Raw genomic sequence first — 25,441 nt, 5'->3', positions numbered from 1 at the left:
TTGTAACTTTCAATAAACCGTTTTTTTTTCAACTTCATCCCAGTTTCCTTTTGTGCGATTTATTTCAGTCCTTCAACTTCAATGTTAAGGTTTCGGGTAAATTCTTTGTTAATTATCATCTAATAAATTCAGGGTCGCAACGTATTCATTGGTTTGTAACAGAAAATTCAAGATGCCTCAATACGATTTTTAAATGATATCTGAGTATCGAAAAGTTGTCTGATAGAGAAGGTGCTACACTTAATTTGTCTGATATAAATTTTTTGCACATGTGGACAACTTATTTTATCATGTCCAACAATTTTCAGACATATTGCTATGATACCGATCGGTAAAATTTGTTAACATTTTCAAAACGGTCTCAAAATTTAATGCGTTCACATTTCCGTCTGAAAATTTTTTTGTTCGCATCAAATAACCAAAATTTACTAATAAAAAAGATTTTCAGACGTATTGCTATGAGACATTTTTTTTGTCTCATTTTTAATTTTTTTAAGTGATTTTACGGGTTTGCGCTACACCACTAACGTCTGAAAAATATGTTTTCGGTATCTCAGAACTATCATTCAACTACAGTCTGCAAATCAGACATATTGCTATGATGCAGTTCGGTAAAATTCTTTGACAATTTTGAAAATTCGGTCAGATCAAACGCTACGCGGAAAATGTCTGATATTGGTATTTTCGAGTTCAGGATAATCGTATCTATCGATTTGATGCAGTTTTGGCCGTATTGCTATGAGACAAAAATTTTGGTCGTGGGCTCTCGTACTATAACTGGAGATCTGTCGATTGCATTGTAAAAAGAAATGACATCCCCACATTTCAAGCCGCTGAAAATATTAATAAAAATATGAGTAATCTGAGTGATACTGAAACAGAAACTTTAAAAAACGTACCTTTAACATACCAAACACAGCAGCATCTACAATCAACCAGCCATGAAAGTCAAGACAAGGATTTCAATGATTTAATACGTATTTGCGACCAACAACAACCACAGGTAAAATTAATTGTATTTTTATATTAGGCAGTAATATATCTAATTATTATTATTTTATAATACAGTCGAACCTAGATAAGTAGGAACTGGATAAGAGAGAAAACTAAAACGGAAAATTTCTGCGGTCTCTTCATTTTTGCCATCAAAAACCTATATAATTTAAAACCTAAGAATTTTTGACCTTTATAAGTGAGAATCGAGTGACCTTTATAACTGATCGAGACATTCTTTCATTTTTGTATGAGGGTAGGCTGAGTTATCTCACGCGGGTAAAGCCGGGTTTTGACGGTCTTAGTGCGGCCGGATTCACAGGGTTATCGCAGTCAATTAAAACAACTTGTATTGTGGTTTACACACATTTTATGGGGTAAATTCAAGTTCCTGAACTTTTTCTGATTCGTAGAGCTCCACAAAATCTAAATTGTCTCTTTTAGACCATTTTCTTTTACGCGACACAGAAATTTCTTGTGTTTGACAGTTTAATTTGACTGCGATGACCCTGTGAATCCGGCCGCACTAAGACCGTCAAAACCCAATGAGAAGAAGTGAGTGTGTGTGAGTGAATTTATGAATTACAACTCTAAAAATCTCTAAACTGCTAAAGTCTTAATACTTACCTACTTATCAACGAACCAACTGTTGTCCCCGTTACATTATTTTTAAATACCTACTTTATTTTCAGATAAATAAATCCGCTAGTGTTGACACCGAAAAATCACTGCCAAAATTTACTACAGAACAACATCCAAGAGAGCAAAATTATGAAATTATAGTTCCGCCACCTGAAGAAGCTAGTGTGCTTATTTCCACAAATCTGACAGAGTCGATTGAAGCCTTGAGTTCTAAGTTAGCTACTATTCAGGATAATCAAGTAGTACTGAATACTAATCAGATATTAGTTTTGGAGAAATTAGCAAATATATCTACTCAATTAGATGAATTTATGCAACGCATATCTGTAGCGGCATTAACAGGAAAAAGTGAGCGGGACGTTGATAATATATTTAAACCTATCACAAATAAGAAACGTTTTGACGATTTTGAAGAATCTCTTAAGAGTGAGCATAAAAAACAAGAAATAAAAAAACAATTATCAGTTATTTGCGGCAAAGGAAAAGGCAGAGCAATTAATAATGCATATGCATTATTGGACGGTATGTTTGACCGGGAATTTTTGACCGGTTGTTCGTGGGCTGGTGGAACACGTGGTGAAGGCTCGAAAATATGTTTTAAAAGTTACCAGAATACGATAGATCTCTTCTTTAAAATAGTCCACATGTCTGATGAAAACTTCACAATGCAAGAGTGTAATTCGTTTCTTAAGAATGTTCTCCGAAACGCAAAAAAAAGGCAAAATTCGAAAAATGTCAGAATTTCTCATCAAAAGAAAAGAGCAAAAATGATGAAAGAAAAAACAACAGACGATAATCAGCTTAACAATTCAATTCAGTCACCAAGACTTGACGATGTAAATGAAACTATTCAAGTAGATGCTGTTGATGATAACGCCAACGAAGAAGAAGTCAATACACATTCAAACGAGAAGTTAGACTTATGTTAGATTGATGATTATTATTATTTATGTATGTTATTTTTAATATCTAAGTATTTGCTCTTTAATAGTTATTGAAACACTTTAAAGGAATACAAATTTAGTTTTTACTATATTGCGAGAAAAGCTTTTTGGAATGGTTGATTTATTTTTGATCATATTGTGAGTTAAGTTACTGTTACAGAGGCTTTTAGAGATTGTTGATTTTTTACTTTTAGAATACCTTAGGTATTGACCATGTGAAAAGAGGGTTAGTGGATAGTTATGTTTAAATATCCAAGTACTGAATATCGTGACCCTTTGGGTAATTAATAGTTAGGGCGGCACCTTAATGGAAAGCATTATTACCTACATATTTGTCATAATTTTGTTTTTATGATACTGTTAGAATATTAAGTTTTTGTTGATTTTGACTTCATCCTTTATAATAAGCACAAAATGTATACTAATCAAGGATGCTTCAACTACCTCATCTATTTAATTTTAGATTTCATATTAATATTTTGATTATCTTTCTAAGTTTTTTCTTATAATGCTACCTCGAGGGACGATTTATAATTACTCCGTTCGTGGCATCGCAAGTTGATAAAGCAAAGAGGTATATTTGACAATAAAAAATATTTTCTTCGTTATATAATAGTTTTATTGATAATGTTCACAATGTGTTTCTCTGTCATATACTCCTCCCGCTCACACACTCATTCTTCTTAACATTCTTTCGTTCTTTTCCCTTTACAAAGCCACTTTTATAAGCCCATTTTGACTTCTGTCAAATTCTAGCTAATGCTGTGGCATAAAATCCATTTTCCTTTGCTGTCATGTCTCCTGGTCTATAGTGGTATCTGTCAAAATGGGTTTTTAAAAGTGGCGCCTCTAACTTTACAATGAGTGTAACAAAGGTGTAAAGTATACAACAGATTCGTAAGTAATGGAAAACAATTTACATTTAATATCACTTAATTTATATACTCCAGCTGTTTGACTGACATTGTCTTCATAACATTTATATATATTTAAAACTGAAGATTTGATTGGAATTTCAAATACATCAACCAAATTCAAAATTCGCTTTCCAACTAGTTGTATTTTATCTGAATTATAGTGGTCATTGCAGTCATAATTGATATTCTCAATTTCAACTACATGATTTTCAACACTGAGAAACCATTTGTCATTTTGCTGTGTTGATAGTATGAAATCCTTTAGCTGTACGAATTTCAAATGATTACGATTGCTTATTTTTACACAAGGATACTTCACTTTTTCTTCATTTAAATTCTGAAGTTCAAAGTTCTGTCTCTCACTTAAGCGCCGTGCGGTTTGTGCGAGTGGGTTTTGCCCATGCCTTATTAATTTTTTTATGGAATATAATTTATTTTCAAAAGGGTATGCATTATAATCTTGTAATTTTCCGAATTTTTTAACTTCTGGCACAATGTGACATAAATTGTGAATATTGCTGGAAATATAATCTTTTCCATAATATTTGGAAAAATTTTCAATAAATGCATGTAACATTTTATAAGCAACATCTATGTAATGAAAATATTTTTCATTGGAACATATAGTTATTGCACAAAAAAAGTTAAGAAAATGATGATAGGCGTCGGCACACATTACGTCATTATGTTGCAAAATTATGAAGCTGAGATAGTACAAGAAAGTTCGATATTCAGATGCTTTCCAGTGAGCGAGTACTTCTACTGATCTTATAGCCCGGTGTATTTCTTTAGGTTTACGACAACTGATTAAAAAATCTGAAACTTTTTTAATAGTTTGTGCTCGCCACTTGGTAGTATATTTACCTAATTTACCATCTCTCCATCCTATAAGTAAGCGCTTCATAACTCCCAAATCAATCAGGTGGAGTGAGTCTGAAACTGGAAAGTCTTCTATCATGTCTATATTAAGTTTTAATAATGGCGAGTCCTTCTTATGGTGATCACCATATTTCTTGTCACGAAAATCTTTGTCGTTTCTGGGCGGGCACTCAGTATTTGGAAAAAATACGGTGTGGGAGTCATGAGAGTACTCTCCGACAGTGCAGCATTTCAAGCATCCATGTTTGCCATTGAAGTTTGTAACACCTGAAAATTTAATAGTTTTGTAACTTTTCACAACCCTCATCCTTGTGGATACGATGAAGAAGACTAATAAAAGTTTTCCTTCACCGTAAAGCAGTCGGTAGATAAATGTACTTAAGTTCCGAGAAACTCATTGGTACACGGCCAGGATTCGAACCTGGAACCTCCGGATAGGACGCGACCAGTAGAGCCGCTACGCCACCGACGCTTCACAAGGGGTGAACCTGCCAATGAAACTGAACAACTTTCCAAAATTGATTAATAATTAGTATTAACATACCTTTTATCATAGCACGAGCTGGGGAATCACAAACAAAGGCCTTTATTTTTATTTTAAGAACCTGTTTTTCTTGTTTTTTTTCAATAGTTAGACCGATTTCTTCTAGTTCTTGCATTTCGGTTACAAAAGGTCCTAAGAAGCTGTCTAAGTCGGAGGGCTTTTCATTTCCTTCATATATTCCGACAATTAATGGAGATACGTCGATTTCTATTATTTTACACAATATCGGCCAGAACTGATGATTGGAACTTTTGTAGACCGGGAGTCCATCAATATTTACAAGCAAAGAAATTGTATGAAACGTAATATTTACTCGTTCCAAAATTTCTTCCAAATGTTTTGTTAATCCATTGTGCCAGTAATGACCAGAGCCGACAGGAGTGACATTTATTTTTTTCGTATCAGTCTTCAACAAGGTTCGTGGATCTTTAGGGAGAACATGTGGCAGGCGTTTATTTAAAATAGTTACCAGATGTCTAAATGCAGCATGAGATATATTAAATTGAAGAGCCCATTCTCTTAAATTCATCAGAAAATTACTATCGTCGTCACTGTCTTTTTCAATTATATCATCACTGCTTTCTGAATCAGAACTAATTTCAGTACTGTCAATATCTGAACTTATTACAACATCACTTGTATGACTCGGCCCTGGTTCCAAATGTCGTCCGTCATCGTTCACATTATTACTTATTGTGTTACTTGAGTCTATGGAACCACTTAAAATAATCGGACTCGCGCTTGGAAATTCACTAGCGTTACTTGCAGAAATTAAGTTTTGCTGAATCAGTTTTGCAGAGCATATCATCTGCTCCAAGGTTTTTTTAACTTTTTTACGAAAATGGCCGCTTCTTTTCAATTTCTTCCATTTGTTTTTATCCATTGTGATAGCAAAATACTCGGGAAAACGACGTCTTCAATGTTATCGCGATCGACAAAATGGACGGAGTTGTGCTGTTACTGTTTCCCAGAACCCTACAATACTACTTTGTGCTGAGTAAATATCGTATAACAGCTCTTAATTACACTACAGATCCTATACGAACGTTTTTAATTCTACTATAAGAGTTAGTCTATAAGCGTGCAGTAACAGCAGCAATGTTGCCATAAGCAATTCGATTGCGTTTATAGAGCTTTTATAGATACATAAAAGATAGCTGAGTAACGGCTGTATAAAAGCACCCAATTCAGCGAATCATCTATTCTACAGCTATTATACGACTGTTATAGATCAAACGATCGAATAACGAGTATTTTAGCCATATTAATTCAGCATCTGCTAAAAGGTGGAGTAAAAGGGCTAATACATAGTGCTGTAAACGTTTATTCGACGTCCTTAAAGCACACATTAGCAAATATTGCCAAATAGTCGAGATAACCGCTATTATACGATAGATGGGTGTTTTATGAACGGTTACCCGGCTCTTATACGATTAAAGGCTGAGTAAAAAAATCCTTATTCGACTGTTTTGCTGCTTGGGAAATTACCTTTGGGTTATTGGTTAGTACATGGCATGACGGGTAAACAAAAAGCCAATATTATTAAAAAAATATTATATAAATGCAATAAGTAGGTGTGGTGTGGATGTTGTGACTTGTGTCGCTGACGTTTGTTGGACAGGTCGAATTTGTCAGCCATGGAAGCGCTGAGTTGCAAATATACAAAAATTCTAATGAGCTGAAGACTACATTTAAGCATCCATGCGCCGATTATGAAATAGCAGTATTTTTAGATTTTTGCCATAATATGCCATAATAATATGTTAAAACTAATCCGAAATCATTTTGAGTCAAAGGAAGTGTTTTTATATAAAGATGAGGAAATTAAGTGGGAATATGTAAAAAAACTAGCTCAATCACAAGAAGAAACAGGTTTGCATCTTGCTAATTGCCTTATTATTATATGGCTTATTTATATTGGCTTATTGCCAAAAAATACATTCAATTCAGAAATTCCATAATAAATGTTAAATTAGCAACCCAGCTTCTTAGTAGGAGTGTTTTTATTGCAATGCAATGGGGCATTTTCTTATTTTTTCAATTTGATTGTCAAACAGTTTCCATTTTAGTAACTAGATGGCGTATGGGTAAAACTATCGGTAATACCAGACAATACCATCAATAATTGCTACAAAAGTGGGCAAAAGAATGTAAAACATGATACATTTCAATTTGAAAAAGACACAATGATATTCCAATGAATAGTATAATAATGTTTTTATAACGATGTTTTAACTTTTAGTTAACGTTTTAGTTAACGGAAGAAATAGCCCTATATTCACACCAGTCACAGGAATTATAAATTTTCACGCTCACGTACCCCTGCTCGACAGTAACACAGAAACGTGTCCGTGCCGGCAGAGTACGGTTTTTTGTCGAATGTTGGAAGCGTGTAACGGACAATGTTAGCATCATTAACTGGATCCGGGATCCCTTTACGAAAACGCCTTTTCAAACTTTTGTACCCCTGCCCCAGCAGTCGCAAAACGACCGCCTGGATACGTTATACGCGATTGGTAATTGAATCCAACTGGGTGCAATAACACAAGTCGAAACAGTCACTGATCAGTTTATTTCAAGTACTTTTCTAATACAAAAATCTAATGGAGCTACGTATTAGGTTTCTTTTAATTTAAAATCGTTGCATTAAATATTAAATTAAATAAATCGTCGATCTTGACGATCCACCGCAAAATTTCATTTATAATTATAAAGCATTACGGTAGAGGTGGCATGATAGAACTAGTCTCACATATCCAACATTAAGGCTCTGTGAAACAGTAGATATGGCTACAACTGTGTTTGAAAAGGAAGTGAAACCATATTATATATTTAGAGCAAACATAAGTAAATATGCAGTTACAATTTTAATGGCTGGTATATTACTATCTTGGATGTGTCAAAACCGCTATACGAAGTTATCGGAAAACCCACTACGGTGCCTAAGCTATGCTGGTCAAAAAAGAGTAGACGCCGATGACAAATTTTAAATTACATAAAATATTGATAAACTTTATTAAACTAAATATATAATGTGCCTGAATGATAAAATTTGAAGTGTGCAAACGTTTTCAGCGAGAATACGAGGCGAAAAAACAACCATATTACGATTAGAAAATTCAGTTCAGCGTCTAAAAAAGTACTTTGTATTTGCTTTGACTATGAGTATTTGAGTATGAGTATTACACGTATTCTTTTATGCTAAAAGAATACGTGTTAAGTTGTCATTAAAAATGTTGTCATTAAAGAACAAAGTGTTGCTGATTGAAAAAAAAGTCGCAACAATAATAATTGCTAGAGGCAGCAGCAGCACATACAGTATATAAAAAGTTTCGATTACAGCATAATCACCTCAATTATAATATTAATATCTTTATTGCAGACTACTATGGTCCATTGGTTAGTAATACATATACATTATTTTTTTAGGGTTAGTTAAAAAAGACAAAACATAACTTAAAATAAATACTTAACACTAAACTAAATCATGCACCCAATTAGAACTAAGAGCGGATGTAGCCTGGAGGTCTGCTTTAATTATAAAAACAAAATATTTTTTCGTTGATGCTACTTTTTACAGTTGCTTGATCATACACGGCGATTTCGGCGGCACTGAACTTTCAGTTAATACAAGGACTTTAATTTATGCTCTGATGCAGAATAAAAAACAGATTAGGTATGATATAGTTTTTCAAATGATAAAATCACAATTACCAGAAATAGAAATTAATGTAGTCCACTGTGATTTCGAGATTTCCCTGTGGAACGCTATACTAAGAGTATATTTGGATATATATATTCCAATGGTAATAGCAACTTTTATGTTTGTGGTTGGCCACAAACATAAAAGGTTGCTATTACCATTGGAATCGTAACATTTAGCCACCGACCACACAACCAATGGTTGTATGCTCAGTGGCTTAAAGCGCAATGATGAAAGACGAATTGTAGGACTCTATGCAACTTTACCACTTCTTCCAAAGGAATTAACATCAAAAGACAAATACATTATATCAGAAATAGTAAAGACAAAATACATTAAATCAGAATATGAACGCAATAATTTGAAAATACGAAAATGTATGGCATATACTTATATTTAACAGTTACTTAAAATGCCCCAGGATAACATCAGCGTCTTTGGGCTTCGCCATCGCATCGACAATGTTTTGGAATCATTCCATTCGACAATTAATAAATGAATAAATTATTGTCGACAATGAAATATTTATTGAAAGAAAGTCATCTGAAAGACCATGCTACAATGTAGATCTCAGTAAGACACGCGCTCAAAAAATTGAGAAAGTAATTTTTTTGGTGGTTTTTTTTTTTAAGATTAAAATAGATAAAGTTTTATTCAAGCATTCTTACAACTGTTCTTTAACCAACAGGTTAGTGAAGTGAAGGCTCTAGGCTAAATATATTTAGTCTCTAGGCTTGATATATTTAGGCTCTAGGCTTGATATACACTAAAGCCCCTAATCTAATCTACCTCACCAAATATTTGCTACTGTAGTCAGTCGAACTAATGTTGGTAAACGCTCCCCATTCAATAGACTAGCCAGTACTTACAACAAGAATTTTGTCCCCATTGATATCTTTAGCTATAAAATAACCAAATATAAAGAAGAAATTCTAAAATTATTTAATAATAGTACTGACAAAGTAATTAGTTAGCTGTAATTAAGTATAATCTATTTGTAACAATAAAATCTTATTATGCTTGTATTAGATTATTTAGACGTCACTACAAAACGTGTCACAATGATTTAACATCAAAAATATACTTATAAATTGTAAATCATATATATTATAAGAACATCAATCAGTTCATTATGTACTTTTAGCTTTTAGTTTTAGTTTACCATTAATGTTTTAAATATTAGTGTACTTATTATATATTTAATATTACTTAATCTCAACTGGATGATTAGAAATATAGTTAAGTAATTTGAAGTTAACGCCGTTGGTTCCGTAGTAACTAAGTTTTTGTTTTTATATACATGATTATAATTATGCACTATGGTTACTGTTTGTTAACTTCAATAAATGAAAAAAAAAAAGAAAAAAAAATCGACGGACGAGTAAGACCGCAGTTTTATGGCTCGTCGGTAAAGCTCGCCGGTGTATCATTGCAAAACCACGGTTATAAAGATATAAGATAATTCAATTTAATTTTTGTTCAATATTCATCTCCATTCATTTAACGAACCAGCCATTATTAATACCATCCGTCGGCACAGGGTTCCCAAAGGGAGGGTTGCGCAAAGAGGTGGCTCTTAAGTCTTACATATGTATGTAAGACTTAAGAGCCACCTCTTTGCGCAACCCTCCCTTTGGGAACCCTGTGCCGACGGACGGTATTAATAATGGCTGGTTCGTTAAATGCAAGTTCTCTTATTTATGTGAAAGCTGATTCGAGAAACTTACCAAAAGTTCAAAACGTAATGTGCTACGACTACGTCGAGTAATAAGCATTAATTAGCTGAAATTAGAGGTGCAACAATTTTAATGTTAGTATTCATCCTATTATCGCTATTTCCGCTATTTCTTCTATATTATGCCCAATAAAAAAGGGAAAAGTAGAGGAAAATAAAATAAAAGCTAGGATTGCCACATATTCAGATTTATTTGATACTAATGCCTTTCCAGCAACAGCACGTTTTTTTTTTTATGAAATAAGGGGGCAAACGAGCAAACGGGTCACCTGATGGAAAGCAACTTTCGTCGCCCATGGACACTCGCAGCATCAGAAGAGCTGCAGGTGCGTTGCCGGCCTTTTAAGAAGGGAATAGGGTAATAACATAGGGGAATAGGGGAGGGTAGGGAAGGGAATAGGGTAGGGGATTGGGCCTCCGGTAAACTCACTCACTCGGCGAAACACAGCGCTAGCGCTGTTTCACGCCGGTTTTCTGTGAGAACGTGGCATTTCTCCGGTCGAGCTGGACCATTCGTGCCGAAGCATGGCTCTCCCACGTATAAAATAAAATTAAAATAAAATTAAAAAAAAACTTGAGTATCTAAATTAAAAGTAATTTAGATACTCAAGTAAAATCTCATGAAATCTGATAGGTTTGTTAATAGTTTAGCTAATACAATTATTCAAATACATAGTTAATAATAAAGTGACACCTGTTAATTTTGCATCCATATAAGAAACATTGAAAACGTCCCTTAACAATTTTCCATAACCTCCTAATGGATACCATCAAATTGAAGATGCCAAATTATGCTAATATTGCTTTGCCTGGTCTGACGTAAACGGAAAAGGGGTAGTTCGGAAGTACCTATTTTATTTAATTATCTTTCCACGTGTATTTCGCCTCATATCACTGAAGTGTGTTTATTGTTACATACACGTATTATTTTAAAGTATTTTACCGTCTGTTTACATTTTTATTAATATTAGTCTGAACAGATTCATATTAGTCACATAACTGTCATCGACAGACTTCAACCATAAATAAAGGAGTATAATTCGTCGGTGTGTAATATTATGTCGAGCCAGCGGACGGTCGCGCTCCACGTTATGCACACGCAGCAAATATTATTAATTATTAATTAATATTATTTTCGCGAATCGCGCGGCTGATTGCCGCTGCACGTCACCATGGCGCTCGTGGCGAATGAGTTGCTGGCGTTTCCATCGACACAATGGACGAGGTTAGCATAATGCAGATCTGCAAGTCCTCCTTCACCAGCGAGGAGATTTGCCAGGGGAAGCATTTGCTCTACGAGACGCTCGGCCAGAGCGCGAATACGCCATCGCGACGGAGGGATGGAACTGAAAGAAGCGTGCAGGATATTATATCCTTGATGAGGTGCCGGCCGTGTTCCAAAAACAAAGGGAAAAAGGAGGCCCCTGCAAAGGAGTGTCCTCCCTCCAAAAAGGATCGAAAGTGCGATGATGACTGGTTTGTAAGAGTGGAGAGGAAGAAGAAGAAACCTGTTGTCCGCAACCATGCGCGACGCCGCAGTACGTGTCCAGGCTGCACTGGTCCACGACGGTCGAGCAGGTCGTGGACTACATCAGGAGCAAGACCCACTTCGTCTTGAGGGTCGAGCGCTTGGAGTCCCGCCACAAAGTGAATTTTAGCTCCTTTGTGGTGAGAGTCCCGACGCACCATCTACCGACCTTCGAGAAGGAGGAGTTCTGGCCGATCGGAGTCGTCTACAGGAGGTTCCGAGGACGACTTCCGAACAAGTCGCGTCCCACGTCGCAGACAATACGTGTTTAGTGTTTTAGTGTTAGTGTTAGTTTTTAGTATAATTGTATGTTTGTTAGTCTATAAGGTATTTATAATATCTATGGCCAAGATGCCTGAATTAAATAAATAAATAAAAACAAATAAAATAATTCGTATGTATAGGCTTGTCACTCAAAAATCTGTCATTTTCCCTTGTGTGTGTGTTGTAGTGTGTGTAATGTTTTATTTGTTAAAAAAATTTATGATAAAAGCATAATTTCAAAATAATATTAGCTCGATGCACTCCTTCACCATATAAACTATAACCACAGTATAGTCCCTATGTCATATTGCTATACTGTGCTATAACTGTGCAAATTTTCATTCACCTACGTTTCCCCATTTTTGGTCAAAAGGGATACAAAGTTTTTGGCTCACGTATTGATATATAGATTACATAAACAATATTATGAGATTATCACCTTTTTTTTATTTAATCAAACGTATATTACACATATTTACACATGATCCGAGCCGCGCACGCACGTCGGCCACTCCACGCTACGTTGACCGGCGGGACAGCTCGCGGACACGAAGCAGCAGTCCAGCAGCTAGAGACCGGCGTGACGGCCACCGGAGCAGGAGCCCTGACCGCGCACGTCGTGCACACCACTATGGGAGGAAAGTCTCACAGGAAGAAGAGACTTAAGGTACTTGAAAGTGAGATCAGTAGATTGCGTAAGCGATTAAGTGAGCATAATGAATCTGACCAAATGTCTACCGCGATATATAAACAAAGAAAAAGTAGCAAAACCATTATGTCGCAAAATCATAGTCAATTAGTACAGTAATAATAGAGATAGACGGCATCAAAAATATTTAGCAGCTCCCAATAATAGTTATACAAAGATAACGAACAATATTACCAAAAGTAATACTAACAGTACGAGTATAATATACAATAGCCAAGTTCAATGTTTTAATTGCCAAGGTGTCGGACATCCTAGTTTTAAATGTCCTAAACCTCTAATAAAATGTACAGTTTGCAACTATTTAGGTCATGAAGCGTCAAATTGCATTAAAACTAATGGTGTCATTGCGCCTAAAGGCAAAAACATTTTAGAGGTCAGATAATCAGAAAATAACAATACAAAGTATAAGCTCCCTATCATCATTAATTTTATTACTACTGTGTGTCAAGTGAATTAAGGAAGTGAGGTTACTTTTTTCGTGAAAGCGATGCTTTAGAATTAGGGTTAAAATGGGAACCAATAAATGGACCACGATTAAGAGGGCTAGGGAACATACCATAACATTTGCCTTTAGGTCGCACAACTAACATTAAAATACATACAATGAGTAAGTGATCGTAATGTCGAAGTTTATATAGTTGACGATGAATTAATAAATTGTAATATTCTACAAGGATACACCACTAACCAGGAAGGGACCTAAATACGAAGCAATAGTAGCTATAGACAAAGTTAATCCTTGGCTCAGTTTCGGTAATACTGCTGCTTGCTCTTCAAGTGACGATAGTAATAACAATTATAGTAAGGATGATAATACTTAGACTGATTATGAATTTATATTATAAAAGTGATTAAAGAGTACATTAATATATTATTATACTTAAATTATTACAGTAATATTCTAATTATCTTAATGAAAGTCTAGAGATCATACAAGCGAAGAGAATTAGTGATTGAGCGAATAATATAATGATGAGTGATTGAGTGAGGGGTGGTTTAAGCGGGGCATGATGGGCATATGAACTTGTCGCCCAGGAGTGGCTTAAATCATCGCAGTTGTGAGTTGTGAGTGAAGGAAGTAACTCCCAATTCATACAGCTATATTTAAGAAAGAAAGTGAGGGGTGTCTTGAGCCAGGCCTGAATGGCGTACGAAGTATGAACTCGCTGCCCAGGAGTGGCTCACGACATCGCGGTTGCTTTGTAATGGTGAAGGAAGTAACTAATACAAAGTTAACCATTGTTAAGTAAAGTTAATTAATATAAATTATGTTTGAAAACAAACGGAATTGTTTTGTTAGTCAAAATAGCAATATTATATATATAAATTGATACTTACTAATAATTTATAGTAAATAATTATTAAAATATACATTGTACTTTAAAGTGACAGTTAAAAAAAAAAGGAATTTTAAATGTGTATAAGTAAAATGTAGGTAATTGAAATGTTTAATGTCTAAAAGTGAAATGTAAAGAGTCTGGAATCTAAATGTAAAAAAAAAAGTGCAAGAATGTGTAAATTTCAATGTCATGAAATTCATGAAAAATAGATAAATTATTTTGTTGTGATGAACTTAGAACGAAGAGACTCGTTCCTAGAGGATGACCGACTGTTACATACACGTATTATTTTAAAGTATTTTACCGTTTGTTTACATTTTTATTAATATTAGTCTAAACAGATTCATATTAGTCACATAACTGTCATCGATGTCTACGGCGACTGTCAAACGTCATTTTGACGTTTGACAGACGTCATGTCATGAAAAGTGGTTTAACACCGTCGACCATTACTTCAGCATAGCTAGCACAAGCACGTAGACAAACAAAAGAAACTAAATTTTGACAGTTTTACCGGAAAAACATTGGAGTAAAAGTTTCTTTCGTATCTCGATATCTTTCGCTTTTAAAAATCTATATGTCAACACGACATTTAGTTTCTTGATTTTGTTATTATTTTTATTATGGCACTTGGCTATAAAACCATGGCCAGTGTCGAATAAATGGCGGCAAATTCAAAAAATCGATGTATAGCAACCCTGTCTATAGCCGGAATTATAGTTTTGATCTACAAACTACGAATAATAAAGTTCCTTAGTTTTTATTATTCGTATTTCGTAGATCAAAACTATAATTCCGGCTATAGACAAGGTTGCTACACGTCGATTTTTTGAATTTGCCGCCATTTACTCGACACTGGCCATGGTTTTATAGCCGAGGTGCCATAATTAAAAAAAAAGAACCAAGAAACTAAATATCAAAAAAAAAATAATTGCCGTTGCTTTAATGGTTGCTATGGAAAGAGTTTCTTGTCTTTGTCCACTGAAACTCAAGTCGATGGGTGGTGCCATGCTCGGGAATAAGATATGTAGACATGGGAAAGAAACTGCCATTACTTTCTTCCGAAGAATCGACTGGGAAACCCCGTGCTAGCTACGCAGAACGAGTCGCCTTCAAGAAAAGACAGGTTAGTAAGACGTGAATATTGTACTATCTACTTATTTTAGTTTAATAAGGATGATAATATTAAAGCTCAAATTATAATACATATTTTTAATTATTTACATAATATTAATAGTGAAATGATAATTTAAATGTAAGTATGTCATAAATTAATAAATGGCGATAAGTGATACGTACTTGTTTAATTTTACTCCCTTCTGAGTTAGTTTCACAGTATATTCTGACGCATGTGGTGGACAAAACCGAAATGAGTTTGTCGCTGCTTTGCTTTTATTTGCTGTGCAAAATAATAGTCATTAAAAAAATTGAGCACTTTTTAGTCAGGGGCATAGCTACAAAGAGGTGGACATTATGCAACGTAGCATCGAAACTGCAAAAAAGAATTGTGTTGTTTTCAGCATTCCTTTTATTCTTGTGTGTTACAGCCAATAAAGTTCTTTAAATTTTTTTTCATTGTAATTTTTTTCATGAAGCATCAGTCTGTTAAAGAGTACTATATCACTTTAATATGAACACCAACATTTAAAATAAATTTGCTCACAATGCTACAACCTGCAGATATAATTGGGTTTTCGCAGTAAGCAGACGATTCATTAGTAATCGTTCACCTTTGTGACATCGAAGCGGTAAAACGAAGGAAAAATGGCGTAATTAAGGTATTAAAAATTAAAATACTGAAAAATCAAAGAGTACTTATACATACTTAATAATAAAATAAAACTAACAGATTTGGAAGAAAAAAAGTGAAGGTAATGATGAAAATTGAAGAGGAAATCAAAGAAGATCAAGACGAAAATGAAGAAGTAGTTCGCAAAATAAAAAATGCATTTGATCCCAGAAGAGAGAAATTAAATTTTGAATTACGACGACTTAGCCGATACCATGCTGATGGAAAATGGGAATAGGTTTAGAGCAAAAGAAAAATCGACCGTCTATTCAATAGATATAATTTTAATAGAATGACATAACAAATGCCAGTTGTGAATATCATAGGAATTAAAAAGTTAAGAAACCTTGATTTGAGGTTTACATAATATACTTGGAGGTTTACATAATATATTAAGGTCTAAACGACATCAATAAAGGTCAAACTCCAAAATTCGCCGCGAGACCCCATTCCGCGTCAATGATATTGTATGCAAGTTAGCTTTACACACAGCACACAAGAAAATGCCAGTGCTAGATAATATTAGAATCTATTATAGCGCTGATTTAGTGATTTAGGTTGGAGTCCTGTAAAGCAGATATATTTTTTACCACCGTCTTGCAACGTATATAATTATAATCAGATCTCCAGAGATAAAATAACATCGGAATCTAAGCCGTCTTATAGCATAATGCTTTAGCGACACGGAAGCAAGAAGATATTATGACCGCGTTTTATTCCTGCTTGGAAACAGAGATATAATTATCATATAACAAACATGTAACATATTTGGCTCGACAGCTGCACAGCGCAGAATAAAAAAAATGTCTTCAATTCGTTGCTGATGCACATGGTAAATAGCAGCACTGACATTAGTGCAGAACGAATGTTGATGTTGTTTACAATTTAGAACCCAGCCATAACGTTTATGAGTGCTGTCCAAGAAAGGCAAACTCATGTCTTTGATATTGATTGTATAGCTGTGTGGCGGTACCCACAATTCGCCTAACATTCCTGCATCGCGCTATCGAAATTATCTGAGCGCGTCAGTATAATATATACGACAGCTGAAATATATCACGTGGGCTCTCGTCTGACCGAGCATAACACCTCGCTCGGTCGGAGGATCTTCCTTTGTGGCCACCATGCATTATCCCACAGTTGTATACTGCACCTATAAGCATCTCGAAAAAGAAACTACAAAGATCTGAATGATAAAAAATACCGATCAAACATACACACCAGTTCTCTCGACATCGTCTTTTATTGGATTTCTCGGATAAAAAAATAAAATATTTGTCGACGTACCGTCTGAGCCAAGACTAATATTGAATTCTTTGGTTCAGTTAGAATGCACGGTGGATATAATGATAGCTCTGATGCTTTGCAGTTCAAAGACATTTATAGAAAACTATTATGCTACATGAAGCTGAAATCTGCCTAATCAGGGAAATGTGTTCCTTTGAAAAATATAAGCTTTTTGATGTGCTCCTCGGCACTCAAATGCATATACGAGGATACTCCAACCGCCCGCAAAGATGAGTTGGACGAAAGCGATGAAGATGAAGATCAAGAATTGTTTTCAAGTCTTCTAAATGATACTCTTTTTCCTGAGTATATATCGACGGTGAATTGCGAATACCCCCTAACTGACATTTTTTTTTAAATACACAGTTTCATAGGTTTGATTTTAGAAGCGTTATTCGCATGTTTTAGCACAAACTCCTACACGTATTCAGAACTTGTCTATCGTTCTTTAAGTGATTTATATAAACTGAACACAAAATTGTACAGGAAACGAAGAGAATGTGCTTTTATATCTATCCTCATATACCTTAAAAAGGACATGTGCGATACCTGCTGTGGCCATGCAGTAGGGAATATTACTGCTTCCGATAATGAACAACACATTAGACGCAAAAATAGAGCAAGGCAAGAGAAGGAGATGGACAAAAAGAAGGCTACATCCGGTGAATTCATTTTGTTGTGTATGGATTTCGAGTCTGTAAAAGTATGCCCTTATTTAACAGCCAGTGTGTACTTCAAGACAAAGCTTAAGTGTCATAAATTTACGATGTATGATAAGTTTACCCAGCAAGCCTCCCATTGCTGGTTTGGTGAAACATGCGCAGCCGCTAGTACTTTTACATCTTTTGTATCTGATTAGTGATTACATCCTGAGCTATTGTTTGCTTAAAAGGTTCCGTTTTAGGGTTTTGTAGTCAACCAAGTTCTGTTGATTACAGAACTCAGTTGATTTTTGTATATTGGTAGGTCAATAGTTACACATAATTTAAGAGTAACATTGTCCTACAAATAGAACGATCCATATTTTAGGACCATCCAATCAAAGTATTAAATCATCTCTATCTCTGTTAGCTACCACTTTTAAGATTTTTCGTAATTAAAATTGTTTTTCGTGTCATTAAAATTAAGCTACTCACAAAAAATTAGCTTCCTAGTAATGAAAAATTATTTGTTCTACGGAACCCGGACAATTATGTGCTCCACAGTATCATCATCATCATTTTCCGAAGATGAACTACTATCGAGATAGAGTGACATTGTATACGATATGACACGCTATGAGGATTGGCTTAAACAACAGCTTGGCCACGGGCCAATGCCAAAGAAGGTGTCAAAGTTATAATTGGCGATAACTTGGCCTCGCTGCTCGCACCTTAGTGTACAGACTATACAGTTATGCCAGAAGGAAAATATATATTTTTTCAAATAAGCGGGCAAACGAACAAACGGGTCACCTGATGGAAAGCAACTTCAGTTGCCCATGGACACTCATAACATCAGAAGGGCGGCAGGTGCGTAGTCGGCCCAATCGTGCCGAAGCATGGCTCTTCCACGTTTTCTCCAAAAAACAAACGCAACTCACCTTACACAGCCCCTAGACGTTTCATTTTTTGGGCCAATGAAACGCCAATGTCGTCAAATTTTGACCAAATACAACTTACAAATCTTCATATTGTGGCTCAACGACCATTAATAAAATGTCATTTGCCCCATTTCTCATAAATAATTAATCATCGCATGAAAAATAATAATATAAGTAATATTTTATAAGGATGTGGCGGAAACACTCAAAAGTCAAAACAGATTCTTTTATTGATATTATAATAAACAGCAACTGCCAAAGACAGCCTTTGACAGTAGCGGTAAAAAATACATTAAATGATACAGAAAGAAGCAAAAGAAAATTATTACCCAGATGTAATTGCAGCAAAAAAGACACTAAAATCACAAATTCGACGAAGAAATATTATGAGATAACCGAAGCAGATCGACAGGAAATATTTACAAATCTATGGTCTAAAATTAACTGGGATCAAAGAACAGTTTTCGTGTCTAACACCGTCTTCAACCGTGAAGCTAAACGTAAGACTACTGAAGGAAATAGCAGACGTAGTCATTCTTTAGCTTACCATTTGCAAATAAGGAATAATTTATTAGTTGTTTGTAAAACCATGTACTTAAATACAACTGAACTGGGTCAGTGGTCAGTTGCAGATTGGTCGGCAAGAAGCCAGCATGGTGTTAAAGAACAAAATTCAACAGCTGTGGCCTCCAGAGCCCCTAGAGAAAACAAGAACACTGATAAGCTTGAGTTTCTAAAAAAATTCGTTAATCTTCTCAATAAATTACCCAGCCATTACTGTCGAAAATCAACAAAAAAATTGTACTTGGAAGTTGGAACACACGTTTACTACTTATCGCTTTAAAATGTTTATAAGTCTGTGAAAAAGAAGGCATAGATGCCCTAACCATTAACAAAATGAAAGATGCACTTTCAGAAATGAATGTTTCTTTGTCCAAGCCTCTTAAAGACCAATGTGACGTGTGTCTGGCCTATACTAACGGACATTTACCAGAAAATGAGTACGAGGTTCATCAAGCTGAAAAGAAGAAAGCAAGAGACGAAAAAAGTAAAGATAAAATCAGGGCTTTAGAGGGTGAATGCCATGTCTTAACCATGGATGTCCAAGCTGTTAATTGTCTCCGATGACGAAAGCCAATGCTCTTTACTATCGGACTAAGCTATGTAACCACAATTTTACAATCTACAATCTTGCCACAAGTGATGCAACATGTAACTGGTTCGATGAAACTGTTAGTGACGGATTAAATTTTAGTTTGTTATTATTTTTAGCAATATTCCGCGAAATAATTTTAAGCTATGGATTTCCGCAAAGTAACGCCTGATTCCATTAATTGTTAGTGTCGGCTCAGCATCAACTTTTGCTACTTTTTTGGTTCATTACTTGGAATCCAATTTTCTGGGAAAGGGTGATAATCGCCCTATTATAATATACTCTAATGGTTGTACAGCACAGAACCGAAATGTAATAATGGCCAATGCACTGTTAAGTCTTGCCGAAAAATATGATGTTGGAATAATTCCCCCCCCTCCCACCCCCACCCCAAATTACCCTTCGAGCCATAACTCGGCCGCACGAGCACCTACAACATCGAGTGAGGGCTCATTAGAACCAGGAGAGAAATCTCTACAAATCGGCCCCAACACATTTCCCAAATTTCATCTAGGGACCCACGTAACGGCTCAAAACCACCCCCACCCAAAAAAAAACTTTTTCCATAAAAAAATTATTATCCCAAACTCATTCCCACGAAACCTCAACCCCCCTCCCCCGCCAAAGTGAAAATCCCCTCCGGCCATATCTCTGGAACCCTTCATCCTACACCCTCGAGTAAGGGCTCGTTAGAATCGGGAGAAGGAGCTCTACAACTTGCCGCGGTAGTTTTTCCCGAAAAAACAACAACAAAGGGAAAACCGCTGGGAACCCCCGCCAACACAACCAAGCTATCCTAGCTCATCTCACGTACCCGTCACCCTACCCGACAAGACAAGATGTCATCTAAATCGAACAACTCATACAAAACGGCTACGTCAGCTGCGAGTGGCTCAGATGCCAAGACCGGGAAGACGTTCAGCCGATCACTACGGGAGAAGACCTTGGCCAAGATGCTACTGCAAAAGCCACCCCAAACCTCAACAGCAACAAAGGAAGTCACACAAAACCCAGTAGACCGGGGTAGCCCTTCCCAAACAACAGCAGAGGAGGTGAACAAAGATACAAGAATGGGAGCAAGCCGAGCTACCACCCCGCCCTATCAACTCGGCGGAAGAAGACGAGGAACTATCGGAACTGTCAGAATCGTCGGTCTGCTCGGACTTCTCGAGGAAAAGCCGCACCTCCAGGAAGAGCATTATTTTTACCAGCTCACGGGGAATTGCAGTAGAGATGGACGTGGCCACAAAGGTAGCCAACACCACGCTACAAAAAGGGGAGGAGGCACTTGAGAAGGCAGGGAACATGAAACGCGAATGTAAGTTAGACGCGATAGAGTCCCTGCAAAGCCTCTATGAAATCGTCCTTTCCCTTTCCGACTCCAGGTCGCGGCATAAATACAACCTGGAGAAAGAGCGCAGCCGCCACGCCATCGAGTTAGTAAACATCAAAAGGGCACACAACAAACAAATGGCCCAACTCACAGCCGAGATCAACTCCCTTAAGGAAAACATGGCGGCCACCCTAAAAGGGACCGAAAATGTCCGGAAGTGGCTGGAGTTCGAGACAGCAGAGCCACACCGCTAAATCAAGGAAACTCATCTGGTGGCCCCAATGATAAATAATAATATACAGGCGTTATCGTCAAAAATAACGAAGGAATTTACTAAAACTAAGGAGACCATAAGACCTACTCTCCACCAAGAAAACATCAAACCGGAATTAGCAGAAATGAGGAACACCATTGAAGACCTAAGGAAATCAATAAGGAAAATAGAAGAGCAAAACGTTGCGCTACATAAAGAGAGCAAAGTGGAACTCAGACAACTTCAAGAGTTAACCACAAAAGCAACCACACCGCAAGACAGCAGTGACAGGATACAACAACAAATGAACTCCATAGCATCCAAGCTGGAGGAGGTAACATCAACCTTGCGACAGCCGCCACCGACCACTCCCAGCGCCAACCAACCAACAACATACGCGGCTGCTACAAAGAAGCCTCCCCCGCCGCCACAACGCAAGGAGCAGCATAGCATAATAGTGTCTTCCAAGGACGCTAAAGAGACAAGCGAGAAGACTCTCAAGATAATTAGAACTGTCCTGGACCCCAAGAAGACCGGAGCCAGAGTGGACAGTCTAAAAAGAGTAAAAAACCAGAAGATTATCCTGAGCTGCACCAAAAAGGAGGACATGGAATTTATCGCAGCCCGGCTAAAAGAAAGTGAGCAACTTAAACAGGAGAGGGCAAGACAGAGTAACCCTCTCCTTATAATTAAAAATGTGTTGTCATTCCATACGGACGCCGAAATCATCGAGCACCTTAAGGCCCAAAATAAACAGGTGTTCAACGGCGTCCCGGAAAAGGAATCAAGCATCAGGGTAAAATACAGGAAGAGGGCACGGAACCAACAAGAATGCCATGTGGTATTGGAGGTGTCCCCGTTGCTCCATAAGAACTTCCTGGAAGTGGGGAAGGTATACATCGACCTACAAAGGAGACCCATCGAAGACCAGTCTCCCCTCCTCCAGTGTGCCAGGTGCCTTGGCTTTGGGCACACAACAAAGATCTGCGAGGAGGAGCATCGCCGATGCAGCTGCATCGGCGATGCTCCTCCTCGCAGATCTTTGTTGTGTCGCCGCAGTAGCTACTGCGGCGACACTACCCACGACTGGGACAAATGTGAGGCACGGAAGAGTACAATGCCACCGACCTGCTATAACTGCAAAATCGTCTCTAAGCCATCAGCGCCTTTATACACCGCGCATAATGCCTTCAGCAGCGAATGCACAGAGAGACACAAGTGGGACAGTATAGCAAGGTCCAGAATCTCTTACCTTTGCTAAGGGCGACAACAGGTTATTTTGTAAGATTAAAACAAACACATGTTTATTAGCAACAGATCCGAGTCGGAAATCAATCATCGGAAATGTCATTATTTTATTAAAAATATATTTTAATTTATATTTATTTTATCAAAAGTGAAAAGGGTGTGATAATATTATAGTATAAACAACAGTTTGTAATATTTGCTTTATATTAATTGCTTGCAGCCAGCTGAAAGCACTCCAGCTATAGAGATGGATTCTATAGAGGTTATTATAAGCTTCTCATTTCATGACTCTATTATCCAGGATCAAGAAAATTCACCAGCCTCAGAGTCCATTTTACCATCCTCATCCCTCCAAACCACCAAGAACTCGACCTCGTACCCTAACTCCTCCCACCGATCCACCAGCACCGACGTCGCAGACGAGAGATTCCGCTGAATACACAGACAATTAGCCGGTCTCTAATTCTTTCATCAGAGAGAAGGGCTCAGGCTGTACTGTCACTGTAAGCAGTACCCAAAGTCTCGAGAGAATAGGAGATACTTTGGTAGAGATAAAGGGAGCTCTTATAGAAATATGCAGCAGTTTCCAGCGAATTCAAAGGCAAGAAACTTAAGAACACAAATTAAAAAAGTTTTAAGTCTTCTCATTTTAGTACATATTACACAGGACTAACTAAATAACTATAAACAAAAATCTTGTATTTTTTTAAAGACATGGACATGGAGTGGGACCAGGCCTGTCTCACTTCCATACAAACGGCGCGAAATCGCCGAGATATTTGCCTACTATTCTGGAAAACAACCTAATTTCAACCTTTTGCATTGCGTTTAGCGTTCTACAATAACTGTCTACCGTCTTGCTTCAATCTGCCAGGGCAGTCAAGCGAGCGGCGGCGCGGCGGCCGAGCGGCGAGCGCGCGAGTCGCTCAGCCACAGAATACAAAAGTGCCAGCCTATTGAGACTAGTTCGGTGACCGGACGCTTGCGTTTATCATACCTAAACTCGGGCGTGAAACTTCTGTACCGTAAGGTACTAATTATGTATTCTGTGGTGGGACGACGAAAAATGTCTTACGTTAATTAACTAATCTTTATTATGAGGAGGTATTGTGGAATCCAAAACACCCAGATCAGTCGACGGAAGCTTTTCGACTCGTTGAATGAAATAGCAAACCATTTTAATACAAATGTATCAGAAATAGAAAGAAAAATTAAAATCTTGAGCAGTCAGTACTATAGAGAGAAAAAAAGTGACTGACTCAAAAAAGTCGGATATTGGTACAGATTGTGTTTATCAGAGCAAATGTTTTGCTTCAGTAAGTAAAAATGCATTTATTATATTATTTTTTATCCAAATTTTTTTAATGTACAGAACAGAACAAGTTCAAAAGTGCTGACGCACCATAGTGTTAAATGTATTATATACAGGGTTATTCGAATGTACATATAGTTCATCGAATTTAATTAGATTTGAATAATTATTTTTCTGTTAATTAAAAGACAAGAAATTATTAAATACCAAAAATATATATATATATATATATATTTTTTTTTATTTATTCAATTATGCCAACCCTACCAGAATAGGTATAAGTTTTGTTAGCTCTTTAGAACTCATGTTCTTTACAGTCAAAGAATATCATCTTACGAAGATGAACTACTATCAGATAGTGACATTATAATTTTTAGAAAAGCGTGTGTCGTTGCACCTCACCGGTGGCGAAGATAAGTGAATTTCAAACTTGTCCGACTAGACAAGTTACAACGTTACCGCTAGACAGCGCGCAGTTTGGCTGACGCCTGATCGAGTGAAGTTAATTCAATTCACTGCCTTATAAAGCATAGAGTCACAAGTTGTGAATCCGGAAAATCAAACGATTTGTGACAAAGTCTGTGTGGTCCGGTGGTGCTTTTAACAAAGCCAAATGAAAAAACGGTGTCGCTATCGGCAATCACCAATACGTAATACTCGAACGCTCCTGGGATATTCTACGTATGTACTACGATGATATAATGCATGACGCATTTAGAGTGTATTGAACGGTATTGCATATAATTATTTATGTAAATGGCAACATGGCCAGTCGTAACCCACGCGAATACGACATAATGATTATGTGTTTGGGAGAAGCATTAGAAATGCCGCAGAGGCTTGAGTATTTACCGAAGGCGATAAATGATAACCTAATGCCCGACACCCTTCCGAGTCCCATATTATTACACAAGCATACCAGCGTGTATTAGAATATAGGTATAATGCGCCTTCTACTTATTGGCGGTGGGCGGCAGTTGGACGGGCGTGTCGAGGAGCAGGTTTGGAGATTTTGCATGCAGGGAACTCGCAATGCACCCAAAAGACTAAGACGTCGTCACGGTCGGTCAGTTGCATCGTATCATAAAATAAGGCGGTGCAGAATGCGTGCCTACCAAAGTCCATCGTGTGCAAGCGCTACTTCCGGTGGACCGTGTCAGACGCACGGATTATTACAGATAGCTGCTCCAACGGGAAGAAGCATCCTCCGGGTTCATCCAGAATGTGCTTTGGACGGATGAGTCCACGTTTACAAGAATCGGAATGTGGAACAAGACGAATTAGAG

The 25,441-nt window shown here is 36.8% G+C and overlaps 1 long non-coding RNA gene across 1 annotated transcript; it reads left to right on the top strand.

The window, feature by feature from the left end:
• Nucleotides 1–9,999: 9,999 nt before the first annotated feature.
• On the top strand, nt 10,000–16,590 carry LOC121736101. The gene is made up of 3 exons (XR_006036970.1): nt 10,000–10,064; nt 14,628–14,629; nt 16,565–16,590. It is a non-coding gene; the product is annotated as an uncharacterized LOC121736101 (long non-coding RNA).
• The last annotated feature ends 8,851 nt before the right edge of the window (nt 16,591–25,441 follow it).

This window comes from Aricia agestis, chromosome 18 (assembly GCF_905147365.1).
Source record: "Aricia agestis chromosome 18, ilAriAges1.1, whole genome shotgun sequence".
Lineage (NCBI taxonomy): Eukaryota > Metazoa > Arthropoda > Insecta > Lepidoptera > Lycaenidae > Aricia > Aricia agestis.
Note: the sequence above shows the minus strand (reverse complement) of the source record. Positions and strands in the feature narration are given on the sequence as shown.